Below are 14,395 nucleotides of genomic sequence, written 5' to 3'. Positions count from 1 at the left end.
AAAGAGGAGAGGTTGGTGAAAATCAAAGGATGGGGCTGTGAAAGCAGAAGAAGATTCTGCGTCGGATGCTGCCACCGTTGGGGTCTGCTGAGAAGAGCTGAGTGACACCCCAGCCCCTCAGGGCTCCCTGCAGACAGCCCGGTGCTCAGAGCCACAGTGCAGTGAGAACGAGCATGGAACTGTGGGTGATCAGCCCCCTGTTCTGGATCTGCCTGCAGCTCTGACCAGCTGAGTGGCCTCAGGCAAGTTAGGGAGCATCCTTGAGCCTCAGTTTACCCACATGTAAAACACAAAGAATGACTCCTGCACTGCCAACTTCGGGCCATCGTAGAAAACTATTAATCAAAGGGCTTTGAAAACCAGGATGTTCCTCAGGAATGTGAGGGGGAACCAGGCTTAGTGCTAGAGAAGGCAGCTGCAGCCCTAAATTCTACCCCTGGCTCTTTCCCGAAGGCCCTGAATCTCTGGGTACCTGGTGGCCCAGGCCACTCAGCTTGAGCTTTTGAAAAGGCTGAGGATGTCTTCTGTCCCTCGCCAGTCACAGCCCCTGTGTAGAATCTGGCAAGTGGGGCCCCTGGAGGCACGTACTCTGCTGGCCCCTCACCACCCCTATGCTACACTCACCCCCGCCCCGCCCCGCCCCGATGACCTGCCTGGTTCCGTGGGCCACACTCTCAACTGGCCCTCAAGTCCTACCCCAAGGGGCCAACCACTGAACCAGGAAAGGGAACCCTGGCTGTGAGTTGGCAGGGGTCCCCCAGGCACCACGGCTGTGTTTAGCCTTCTTTTCCTCCCTTTAATTTCTAACCATCTTCACTGTTCCCAGTGTCCAGGCCACATATGGGGAGGTAGCAATGACATCATCCACTGGAGTGACATTTGACGTCCCTCTTCTTTCAAGGATGCCTCTAAATCATCCTAAAATGGAAAGAGCCCCATTCCTTTTAGCAGCTGTGGAGTATCCCACTGCCTGGATGCCCTCTCATCTATTTAGTCGGAGGCTCCTGTAGGTGAGCATTCGGGCTGTCTGCTTGGTCCCTTAAACTGCTAGTGTCAAGGATGCAATTAACATTGGTGCGGGGCTATCCCACTGTACTTGTGTCTACGATTCCTTAGGATAAATTCCTAGAAGTGAACCGTGGGGTCAAAGGGAGTTAGGCTTCCTAACTGGACTCAGTCCTCAGGTTGGAAAGGCCTTGATCAATAAGGACTCTCCACTACTGGCTGTCCTGCCACCAGCCAAAGACCAAACTGCTTCCATGGAACAGATAACTTTTTACAGGTAAGTGGGTTTGAACCATGTTGATAGGCCAAATTAGCTATTGGAGCAGGCAGCCTCCCTCCAGCCACAATCAAATGCATCACACACGTAAATGCAAATCCAATAAGGCCCAGAGCTCACCATCTGCTTTTCGAAGATGGGACTCTGGAAGTGAGCAGGTCTCCATGCCCCGGGGCCTCTGACATTCACGCGGCAAGATGGGGGGGCAGCGATCTGCACCCTGATTCAATTTCCCAGCACTGATCAAGTTACAGAGAGCCTCGGCCCAATCACATACGGGGTGGGGGGGCGGTGGGGAGAAGAATTAAAGCAACCAGGACAGAGACGCTCCCCCAGGTAGGAGGTGAGGAGGTGGTGTGAGCAGAGCTGGTGCTGCTGAGGACATCCCACTGGGTGCCATATGTCAATACCCAGAGTGACAGGCTGCTTTGTCCAGAAGGTCAGTGGCCAAAGCCATTGTCTCCAGCAGGGCAGGACAGCTGAGGTCAGTGCGTGGTCCCTGCTAGGGTTCTAGTCAGTTCCAGGGGCCTATGGACAAACCCAGATCCTGGGCCTCGAGTAGCCAATCTTATGTTCTGGTTCTGGCAGATGTTATCACCTAGTCGGCTGAAACCACCCATTGCTGCTGGCACAGTCTCAGCAGGAAGGAGGAGCCTTTTTAAATCCAAACCGAGCTTCACTCAATTGGACCAGCAGGTCCTGCAGAGACAGCAGCTGGAGGGGCAAAGCGGACCCCAGGGAGGCTGGTGCCTTAAACCTGTGGAGAGTAGGTGGCACCATCCCTCACTGAGAAAGGTCTGGGAAGCCACTGGTTATGTTTGTGGTTTAAGCATCTGCATGGTTGCCTGCTGTGTGGTCTCTGAATGTCAAGTAGATCCAAATTTTCATCAAAATCCCCAGCGTCATCCAGGATGAAGAATGTTGCATTTTGGAGCTTCCGTGGGTCCGAGCTGTTACTCAATACACAGGACCTGTCCAGGCCTCACCTGCCTTGGAGAGGGGGCCGCTGGGTGTCCAAGGAGCACATACCCTTGAGGTATGTTTAACGATATTCTGGGGCTTCAGTCAAATGGCCCACTGAGCACACTCCCCCAGAGAGCCTACAAAATGACAGAGAAATATTTTTAAAAGAAAAAAATTCATAACAGTATTGGTTTAAGGAAAAAGGAAGTCTATTCTGTGATTCCAGATTCTGTAGGAATGACGGAAAAAGGCAAAGAAACAAAATGGGAGACGAGCGCTTCCCACAAGACACTCGAGAGAAGCCTGCTGCAGAAGCAGCTCAAGGTTGGGCTGCGGTGAGGGTCAGGGAGATTAGTTGGGGTGTTGCATTTAGAATGGCAATTTGCCATTGTCTCCTCCCCTGCCACAGGCAGGGGAGAGCCCCTGAAGCCCCAGGATAAAGTAGAATGGCCAGATCAGCAGGACAGCGAGGGGGTGGATGGACCTCAGTGAAAGAGAGAAACCCCAACCCCAGGAGACGAGCTCCAGCTCCACTGGAGGCTTGGGAAGAGACACAGCATGGTGGACGGATGGACAGGCACTCTTGGATGTAAACACAGACACCCTACCCACATGACCAAATAGTTGAGGAAAAACAGCACCTTAAAAGAGAGACGCCATCTCAAAAACAGAAGTTCTGATACCCAAGGAAACCGAAGTGATGGAACCAACAGAAGGAGACTTTAAAATAAGTATAATTACTATACTCAGAGAGATGAGAGGTTATCTTATTCAAGAAGCAAGAATGGGCTTTTATATAAAAGAACTAATTAGAGATCACGGAAATTTTAAATAGACGGGCTGAAAAGCAAAAAGAGACATCTGAGGAGTGAATTATTGAGCCAGAAGATGAGGCCAAGTGCTTCTCGAGGAATTCGTCTTAAAGGGTAAAGTGATGGAAAATATGGGAAAAGGCAGGAGATTTGGGGTGCCTTAGCCCTGGTGGCACAGCGGTTAAGAGCTTAGCTGCTAACCAAAAAGTCAGCAGTTCAAATCCTCCAGCCACTCCTTGGAAACCCTACGGGGTAGTTCCACTTTGTCCTGTAGGGTCACTATGAGCTGGAATGGACAACAGGTTTGGTTTGGTCATAGAAAGGAGCCCTGGTGGTGCAGTGGTTAACACACTTGGCTGCTAACCAAAGGTCTGGGGTTCGAACCCACCAGCCACTCCATGGAAGAAAGATGTGGCAGTCTGCTTCCATAAAGATAACAGCTTTGGAAACCCCACGGGGCATTTCTACTCTTCTTACAGGATCTATGAGTCACCATCGACTTGATGGCAATGAGTTTGCCTTTTTTTTTTTTTTAAACACCCGTCTAATGGACATTCCCAAAGGGAAGAGAAGCAAGAATGGAGGAAAGAAAACAGCCATATGTTCCTGAACCACAGAAAGACATCTGTCTTCCGACTCAAAGGACCCACGAGCTGCCTAGCAGAGCAAATGAAAACAGGCCCAGACTAGACATTTTGTGGCCCATTTCCAAGTCACCAAAAACAGAGCGAAGGTTCCAGTTGTTGGGAGAGTGGTCTGTTGCACAGCCTTGTAACCCCTGTGTGGGCCACCTAATCAGAGCTTTGGACCCAGAACATTTCCTGATAACAGAGGCTGGGAACTGAGCCTCTCTTTCTGCCCCAGTTTCTTCTTCCTTATCAGGGAAACTCCTTCCCCATTCTGGGTACACAGGAAACCTTCTTTGCATTACGATAGGTGTGCATCATATGGTACCTGGCCAACCCCCTGCCATATTTGTTTCCCAAGGGAGGAAATGAGGTCCTTCATCTGTAGCACAAGAAGGGTGTGCGCAGACCACCAGCCCTGCATTGCTGTCAAGTGAGACTCACTGGCCGTGGAGGACCAGACCCCACTATTAAAGCTGACCTTGCTCCGTCTCTTGTCTGTGTGAGCCAAGTGTTATTCCAACCAAGGCCTGTGTGAGTCCTGGCTTTCTTGATGACTTTGGATCTTGGCTCGACATGGATGCTTCCAGAGAGAAAGACAGAGCAAGAGCACGATAGTGAGGGTGAGAGCAATAAAGACAGAGAGAGGGAGATATTACCTGCGGAGGAATGTGAGCTAGGTTGGTGTCAGTCTTCTCACTGGCAGCACCAAATGACAAATGACAACAGGTGTCATTTCAAAGTTCTGAGAGAAAATGCTATTAGCTCTACCATTCCAAACCCAGCATGCTAGTTAGAGAACAAAATTAAGACATTCACACATGCAAGGACTCCTTTCTGAAAGAATTACTCAAGGGTGGATTCTGGCAAAACAAAATCTTAATTCAAGAAAGAGGAAGAAGAGAGCTAGAAGAAATGGGGGGGGGAGTTATAAATCTAGCAAAATTTAGGGTTAAGTCTACCTATTATTATCAGGAGTGAGATCTAGTGCCTTCTTTGTGTTAACGAAATACTGCAAATATACAGAAAAATACAGAGAATAATATTACAAATACGCAGTGCTCTCCACCCAGATCTTTCATATGTTTATTGCGCCAGGTTTTGTAAATAAATAAATATCATAGATTCGGTTAAGCCCCCTTTGTACTTCTTTTCACATGGCATCCATTGTTCATCACATATCCAATTAAGTTATGGCTAATGTGTACTAAAACACACATTGATTTTTTAAAACATTTATTTTTTGTCTGGCCAACTTGCTAACCTCGTAATTGTCCTAATAAATCTTCATTGGGTTTGTCTGACTTTGCCAAGTGGAATTTACCTGGTGTCTGTGAGTAGTCACAATTTTGCCTCTTCTGGTTCGATATTTGTGAGCTTTATCTCCGTTGCTGTCTTGCAGATTCATCAGCCTGTCTTTCGAGGTTAGGTGCAGTCTCAAGGACACACAGCTCAGCTCGTTCCTGTGAGCACTCCTTGTGTCTCCTTGCGTGCGGGCGGCCTGCAGTAGATTACTAGCAAACACTCTCTAATAAGCAAGTAAAGTTCCTCTCCATTCCTTTCAAACTGGAAAGAGACGCTGACCTTAATGAGCTGCTTTTTCAGCAATTATTAAGAGGGTCCTAAGGAGCCCTGGTGGCGTAAACAGTTAAGTACTGGCTGCTAACCAAAAGGTCGGCTGTTCATACGCACCCAGCAGCTCCACGGGAGAAAGTCCTGGCAATCTGCTCCAGTAAAAATTACAGCCTAGGAAACCCTATGGGGCAGTTCTATTCTGTAACACATGGGGTGGCTATGAGTCAAAATAGACTCAGTGGTACCCAATAACAACAACAACGTTTTCCTGCTTTTCTGTTAATATAGAGAAGTGGGTCCAAAAGTGCTTGTCCCTCTTAAAATTATTGAGGACCCCAAAGTGCTTAAGTGAAGAAGGCTACATACAGTTTTGCTGATGGATAAAAAAGAAGACCTAAATAGGGGTAAACATCATGTTCTCTCCATGGGAAGACACAGCACTACAGAGACCACACCCTACCCTATTGACCCTACCACACACCTTTCCTCATCTGACCGTCTCGGAAATTGAGACACATTTTACAATGAAGAGCATATCATGGCAGCATTTTCTCCTTCCCCCTTCCTGGTAGTAAATAAAATATGATTCATCTTAAGACATAGGATGTCTGATCTAATAATCACTATCGCATATGTGCTTAACTCATTTATTTTTCACACCAACCCAATGAGCTGTATTGTGGTTATTATTACCCCATTTTACATATGAAGAAACCAAGGCACAGAGAAGTCAAGCAACTTTCCCAAGTCACACAGCTAGAAAATGGCAGAGCGGGGGCTCAAAGCCAGGCGGTCTGGTCCTAGGCGCTGTGCCTCTCTGCTCTATCTCTCCAGGGGTCCAAAACAAAAAAAAAACAAACCCACTGCCTCCGAGTCAATTCCAACTCATAGCGATGATGAGTCTCCAGGGGTCAAATGTCTTCAAATTAATCTATAATTTGGTGCAGTTTTAATCAAAGTCTCTAAAGAGTTCCCAAAGAGCCCTGGTGGCACAACAGTTAAGCACTCGGCAATGAACTGAAAGGTCGGCAGTTCGAACCCACTTAGCAGCTCCAGGGAAGAAAGGTATGTGGTGATCTGCTTCCCATAAAGATCACAGCCTAGAAAACCCCATGAGGCAGTTCTGCCCCGTCACACGTGGTTGCTATGAGTTGAAATCGACTCGACGGCACCTAACAACAACCAAAGGCTCTCAACCTGATGAGTTGATTATAAAGATCACACAGAAGAGAAATAACTTAGAAAAATATTGGCAGAAAAATGAGAACCCTGACAAGGACAATGGTGCCTTCCCCCTGTGACAAGTGGGTGAAGGGGCAGGAGAATAGCTCCATGGCTTGGGGAAGATCCCAGGGACAGGACCTGCACATGTGGAATGTGATTTATGATTAAATTTGACCTCTTATTTCAGTCAGAAAAGGGTGACACCTGGCTATTCATTCATCAAAACAAAATAAAAACAAATAGCTTAAGTCTCCAACTTGAAGACCAAACATAGAAATCAAAACTGCACAGGTAGTAAATACTGGCTACTTTGATCACCCTCCCAGCACCCTGTGAAAATTGTTGACCTCCACACGATGAGAGACCCTGACTAAACAAAGGTGAAACACAGACATGGACCTGGGAGGCAATGTTTGCAGCCCATCAAACAGACGAAGGATTCGTATACAGAATACATAAGGACCATCCACACAGGTTAATACGAAGATGCAGAGACACAGAAATGGAGAAAATGGGCTAATGATACCAGCAAGCACATGGAAGGAGTCTCAGCCTCTAGTGAGCAGGCAAGTGCAAAGTCAAACAAGGAGCTATAGTTTTCACCCAACACATTAGTAGAAATTACGAAGATTAATAATATCCAATATTGGTGAGGATATAGGGCAATGGTCCCTCTTATACATGGAGGGTGCGACAAGCAGAGTCTCAGCAGGAAGCAGAGAGCATCTCAAAGTAGGACAACTCAAGAAGGGATTAACAAGGTAGATGCCCAGGCCTTCCTTCCTGGTCTGTCTGAGTCCGGAAGCTCCACCGAAGCCTGTTCAGCATCCTAGCAACACACAGCCTCCCCTGGCAGATGCGTGTGGCTGTACATGACGTGCATTGGCTGCGAATCGAACCTGGCTCTCCCATTCCGAGGCGAGAATTCCACTACTGACCCACCACTGGCCCCTCCCCATTTTACAGGTGTGGACACTGATGGCAGGGGCCATTTGATCGTGCGCGGACCCACAGCTGATGCTCCTTTGGCTGCCCCAGGCCATTCAGACAGGTGAGGAAGGCAGTGGACAAGGAGGAGCCGTAGACCCCCACTCACCCCCACCGCTCACTCCTATACCCTTCTGCCCCGTGGGACTGGTCTCAACCCAGCTTTGTCTTTCTCGCTTCTGTCCCCCACATTTAGCCCCGCTGTTCCCCTCCTTCCAATCCTGTAACGCCCTCCCTCCTCCTCACCCTTCCAAATCTGCCGCCATCAGCCAGGCCATCCAGCGGGCCACGTTCCCTTGCAATGATCGATTCTGACAGCAGAGCAGTGAGCCAGGCCAGGTTCTCAGTCTCTGAGCCCCAAGAGAAGGCTGCATGTCTGTGGGGGCCCGGGTCTAGGGACTACACCCAAGCACTGGGAGACTCTGCCCCAAAGCAAGCCAGTGCTCTCTTTTCACTGGAATGGGAGGGCTCCAGTCTCCAATGACATTTTATTCCATGCAGAGATGTTTGCGAGTGTCAGTCATAGCCAGTATTCTATTTTCATCTTTTTATTAAAATTAACAGTGTTCAGCCTCTTCAACAAGCCTGATTGCTTTAATTTTAGGTTTGCTTCATCCAAATAGGCAATCTTTTGTGTTTTTTTTTTTATCTTCTGTGCAGTGATGGGTGGCTGCGCCCCAGGGGTAGGACACAGTCAGGGCATGGACTTGGGGATCAAACAGATGCTGGCTCCTTGCAGCCCCAGGCAGGTCATTCACATCGGATGTCAGGTTTCTCCACTGTAAGGCTCACTCATGAGGTGTCAGCTGTTAGCTGTCAAGGGCACAGCCCCGGGCCCAGCTCCACAAGCCTGGAGGACCTGTCTCTTCAGCCTTTGCAAATTTCACCATCTCTGAGTGCCCACCTAGAGTGCCCACAGTGCCCAGCATGAATGAATGAATGTGTGAATGAATGAGAGCACTACTTGGTTTGCCGGAGCTGTGATGAAGAGGTGTGGCTGGGACAGTGGAGGCCGGATTAGGAGTTTTCTCTGTCAACGCTTCTAGCTTCTACGGAGCATGGCGTTCCTGAAATGGAGAAAGGTTCCAAGACAATAAACCCTCTGTAACTCCAGCTCTTTCTCCCCGCCCTTGCCCATCAGCAGCAGTGGAATTTGTGGGGCCTGATTGACCAGCGCTGCACCGCCAGGAAGGTGCTCCGTGCCACCCCCTCCTCATCCATCAGCCCCGATGAGTGCTGAAGAATGAACATATCGAGCTTGCTGTCACAACGTTTTAAAATGTTGCAGTAATTAAAAACCACCAGTAATTTCTTTTCAAACAGACAGGGCTGACTTTTCAAACCAGAGAATGGAAACACCCCACGCAGTGTGCATGCCACATTCGCCTGCACACCCCACACGCCCCCCACACTCATTCACTGATACACTTGGGTGCTTTGTGACTTTCCTGACTGCAGCTAAAAGACACCACAAAGCCCTTGATTCTGGACATGGGGCACTCTCTGCCTACCCAGTCACAAAAAGTCACAATGCTACACTGTCACCCATCGCTCGTTAAAACCAAAAAACCAAACCCATTGTTGTCAAGACAATTCCAACTCATAGCAACACCGTGTACAACAGAACAGAACACGGCCCAGTCCTGCGCCGTGCTCACAATTATTGTTATATTTGAGCCCATTGTTGCAGCCACTGCGTCAATCCATCTTGTTGAGGGTCTCCCTCTTTTTCACTGACCCTCTACTTTACCAAGCATGGTGTCCTTCTCCAGGGACAGATCCTTCCTGATAATATGTCCAAAGTATGTGGGACGAAGTCTTGCTGTCCTTGCTTCTAGCTGGCTGTATTTCTTCCAAGACGGATTTGTTCGTTCTTGGTATTTGAAATACCAGTGGCATAATTTCCAGCATCACAGCAACATGCAAGCCACCATGGAAAGATGAATGGACAGAAGGTCACCCATTGAGGAGTCAAGCCCTGGTCTCCCCTATGACAGGCAGGGATACTCACCACTATAAACAAGGTTGATTTCCATAAGCACATGCATGCCAGTGGAAATGAACAAACATTTTGTTCATTTGACCTGGTACAAGTTTGGGGAAAGAAGAACTTGGGAAACTCAACATGGTGCCCCTCTTCCCTGTGGTTAGGGAAGGGAGGCACCAACCCTGACCAGTTAACAGCCGAAATCTCATAGACTTCCAGCACTGAAAGGCCTTCAGGGGTCAGCTCACCAGCTTATCGCTGCTCCCAGTGGGCGGCCAGGCTCTGCTTGGACATGTCTGGCCATAGTGAGCTGGCCCTGCCCCGGGGCTCCCAGGAAGATACCTGGGCAGCTCCTGGCTGTCATTTCCCACATCCTGGCAAAAACTTCATTCCTCAAGCACTTTCCTCCTTTGGCCTTTCTCCAGAATGAGACTCTGAATGATAAAGAGCAGCTGAGGACGCGCCCTTCCTCCCAAGCACCTAGTTCATTCTATGTGTGTGTGTACGCGACTGTGCGTGGTGTGCACGTGTGGTTGGAAGGCTTCTCCACATACCAAGCTCAGGCATCTGCAGAGCCCTAGAGAGATGCAGACACCGGTCAAGCCATCATACCCCCACCCTTCAGGGGGTTGTAATGACCAGGCAGTGAAGATACCCACACTTGCCTCCAAGAAACCATGGACGTAAATGTCCTGTCTTTATAGTGTCAGCTGATCCTACCAAAGCCCCATTGGCCCTCAGTGGAGAAGGAGCCTTTTCCATATTGCCACATGTGTTCCAATGTGTTGGGGTTTTGGCAACCAACTTGGCCATCTGTTGGGTTTGAGTGTGATCCACGAAGCTCTGTGCTGTGGAAGGAGCCTGGTGATGGGGCCAGAGAAGCTGCCATCGGCCAAAGTCACCAGGCAACTAAAGAGCATATTGCAGTGGAAGGTGCTCCAGGAGGGTGGTACGATCCTGCCTTCCTGCCCCCAGGCCTGCTTCTGGCCTAACTGAAAGAACTGGGTGTAACTCAAATCCTCTCTGGCATGCATTCGGGGGACTTGCTATTTGAGGAAACCTGATGGTGGATTGTTTCACAAAGTCAGACCAGGGGCTCCTTCTTACCTTTTTTCTCATATATATATATATATTTGGTAATGGGTTTTTGCTTAAAATAAGGCCACAATTTGGTCACACAAAGAATGAGTTTGGTAATGACCATTATCCAAATGGAATCCATCCAGGGCAGCCACCAGCTTGCTGGCTGTGTGATGTGTGACCTTGGGGTAAGCCTCTTCTCCACTCTGAGCTTCCATCTCAGAAATGACAGTGACAAAGGCAGCTGCCTCACAGGCTGTGGGTGAATGTTCAGTCTTGGTTTAAGTAAATAAAATGGGCTCAGAGGGCGTTATTGCCAACAACGGGCGCCCACCCCTCTGCACAACTCGGGAAAGATGCCAGTGCTTTCAGAGGCTGAGCGCTCCAGGGCTGATTCCCAGACGTCTGCAGCTGCTTCGGCAGTTAGCAGGAAAATTGAGCAGAGCGTGAATGAGAGGTCGAAGGGACAGGGCCTTTAAGCCAGTCGGTAAAGCCTGGGCTTGGTAGTCATGCCCCTGTTAAAATTCTTGGCACATGTTTGCCAGGATCCAAGAACCCTGAGGTGAAAACAAGTTGCTCTGTTGTCCAAATGGGGAAACTGACAAAAGCGTTGATTTAAAGGATGCCTAGGTCGACTCCTTGGGCCCTGATTGGCTGCCTGGTTTGCATCTTCCTCTGGCTCGCTCCCTCTTGCTCTTTCTCTCTCTCCTTATATGGATTTGCTATCAGTGTTCAGCATGCTTTTTTTCTAGGTGGGGGTAGTTGGGGAGAGCACGGAGAATCTGCATGAAGCTGGCACAGAGGCGCCAGGAGCACAGGCTGAGAGTCTGCCAGACCTGGCTCAGGTCTGCTGTTGAGCCCAAAGTCTTCCCTGTAAAGTCAGGGCAGTGCTGTGAGCGTTAAATGAGACCACGCACTGAAGTGTTTAGCTTTGTGTCTGGAAAGGATTAAGCACATAATGAATGATATTTATCAAGAGATAAGTGCCAGTGGAAACAGGTACTGCGCTCAGTTAATTAATGAGTCAAACACAGACACTGGTCCCTTAGGAAATGAGGCAGGTGGTGTTTAATTATCCTGCCTGGGAGGGACAGAGATACTTGCAGGGCAGGGACCACCTCCTGGCATTAGTTATGAGAACTGAGGTACTTGCCAGGAGTGTTAGGGTCAAAAACGACTGGAAGGCTGTAGGAAATATGGTTGTGAGCCTAGCTAGGGGACCGGGCAGGGGATGACAGCAGGCTGGCTCCTTGAAGCATGTCTGTCTGGCTTGTAAGCATTCACCCTCTTGCCCCTGTGATGCGACTCTGAGGAAGATGCTGGCTGTCCTGTCTTCAGTTCATCTGTAGATGGATTCCAAGTATGTCCCTTATCCTCTCAGTCTGTCCTCAGTAGTCTCATCTCTAGAATGGGCTGAAGGGGCCCTGGCGGCACAACAGTTAAGCATTCAGTTGATAACTGAAAGGTTGGCAGTTGGAACCCAGTCAGCTGCTCCTCGGGAGAAAGGCCTGGCAATCTGCTCCCATGGAAATTACAGCCTAGTAAACCCTCTGGGGCAGTTCTACTGTGTCCCACAGGGTCGCTATGAGTTGGCACACAGCCACAGACAGAAGGGGCTGGGCGTTAAGCAGCAGGTTCCTCCCACTAGGATATAGCTTCTTACAGAGAATTTAAGGGTCAACAATAATAAAAGCTGACATTCATGCAGCACTTTCCACGTGCCAGGCATGATTCTCAGTGTTTTCCATGTTCTAACCTGAAAGCCTTAGGTCGCAGACCTCTCTCAGCTCAGGGTACTTGTAGCCATAGTGTCCCCTTGAACCTCTGCAGAGACAGAGGGCCACTGCCAATCCTGACACATTTTCAGGGTGGAGGGGCTTTAGGTCAGAAAGCTTTTCCCATGCCCAGCCCAAATGTGCCTCGGTTTACCTCCCGGCTGCTTAACCTAGCTCTGGACTCTGGGGTCAGGTAGAAGAGATCTGCTGAAAGGTCCTGTGGTTGCTAACCGAGAAGACTGAAATGAACAACAATAAAGGTGAGCATTTATGAAGCTCTCATTGTGTGCTAGGTCGCTCCACATGGAGGAAATTTGTTCTCAGACCAACCTTGAAAGTTAGGTACTGCCATGACCCATTTGAGAGGTGAGAAGCAGAGACTTGAAGAGGGCCAGGGACTTGCCCTAAGGTCGCACTGTTGCCAGCAGCAGCTCCGGCCTGACTCCAAAGCCCAGCGCTGTGGAAACCCAGGACGCCAGGAAAGCCGCGAGGAGCAAAGGTGAGGGACGGGGCCCCGCGGGCTGTGGCGCAGCCCCGCCGACAGCGAAAGGAACCGTCAGCACCAGGGACAGTTCCCGCCGCTCCCGGCAGCCCCCGACGACAGCGCGCGCGAGACCGGCGGCGCGCGCTCCACGCTCGATTTGAGCGCGCGCCCTCCCTGCTCAGCGCGCGCCCCGCGCCGGGACCCGGCTGCAGCCGCGCGCCTCTCGCAGGGAGCCAGCCCGGCGTCCGAGCCCGGCCGCCGGCAGCTGGGTAGGGCTCCCGCCGCACGCGATCGCTGCCCAGGACCGGGGCCAACCAATTGCGCCGCCCGTCGCCAGCCCAGCAGGCGCAGCAGCTTGGCCTGGCGTGAGCGGCCGCTGCGCGCTGCGCCTTGCCCGGGACACGCCGGGCGCCCCGTCACGTGCGCCCAAGTCCTCGCCGGCGACAGCGCTGTTCCCACGGCTAAAGGTAAGGGCTGGAGCGAGCGGACACAGGCCACGGGTGGGGTCAGAGGACGTGGCAGGGAAGCCCGCTCAGTGCCCCCCTGCTGGAGCCCCATGGCAGCCTGCCCCACGCAGCTGCTGCGGGCCCGCGTCACCCGTCCCGTCACGGTCCACCCTCCAGCCCCAAAGTGCGCCCATTTGGAGAAGGCTAGAGGCAGAAAGGAGGTGGGCAGCCAGAGGTGGAGGACCCATGTGCTCAGGGCTGCCTTTTCTCCCTCCCTGGACACAGTAGTGTGGGGGTGGGGATATTGGGAAGGCAAAGTTTCAGAGCAGCCGGTGGAAACCTGGCCCCTTCTCTCTGCTGCCCCGAGCAGAGTCCTTTTCCTAACGGGAATTCATCTGCCTAGAACTGTTTTCTCCCGGACACCATCCTGGGCTGCCAACATCCATGAGAAAGGGGCACTGACCCCATTGTACAAATGAGGAAACTGAGGCTCAGAGAAGTTGAGTCACTTGCCCAAGGTCACACAAGGGGTCAGCGGCAGAGCTGGACCCAGGCACGCCAGCCTCTGCCTCCCCACCCCGCCCCGCCACCTCCCACCACCTTTGCTTGAAATCTCTACTTGAAGTGAGGGAGACACCACCAGGTACAACTGCACATTCCTGCCCAGGGAGGAGAGAACTCACCGAACATGCAGGAGAGGTCTCAGGTTCCCCTCCCAGCTATGCCGCCTTATCCCACTCAGGATCCTGGACTCCCAAGGCCAAGGGCCTTTCAGGCACTGGTCATGCAGCCTGTCTCTCACTGCAGCCCTGTGATGCTGAGATGAGCCTCTCCAAGAATGGGAGGGGCATCTGGGGGCCTCACCCCGGAAGGCCCCCTGTGCACCTCCCACTTTGCACTGCCCATCTGTCCCACTCCCCTCTATCCACACCTAGCTACACTTTGTGGGGGCTTCCAGGAGCAGCGAGAACTTCTGACCTCAGAAGTTCTAGTTTGCAGGTAAAGCACACCAGTCCACCTCCTCACCTTCCTACTCTTCACGTAAACGAGTCATGGAGTCTGGGTGACCAGCGAGCTCCTTGCTTAAACTGGTGGGGGAAGTGGTTCCTTGGCTGGGGGCGGGGGGTAGACCCTTTGTGCACTAACCATAAGCT

The sequence above is a fragment of the Loxodonta africana genome, chromosome 9, assembly GCF_030014295.1.
Source record: "Loxodonta africana isolate mLoxAfr1 chromosome 9, mLoxAfr1.hap2, whole genome shotgun sequence".
Lineage (NCBI taxonomy): Eukaryota > Metazoa > Chordata > Mammalia > Proboscidea > Elephantidae > Loxodonta > Loxodonta africana.
Note: the sequence above shows the minus strand (reverse complement) of the source record.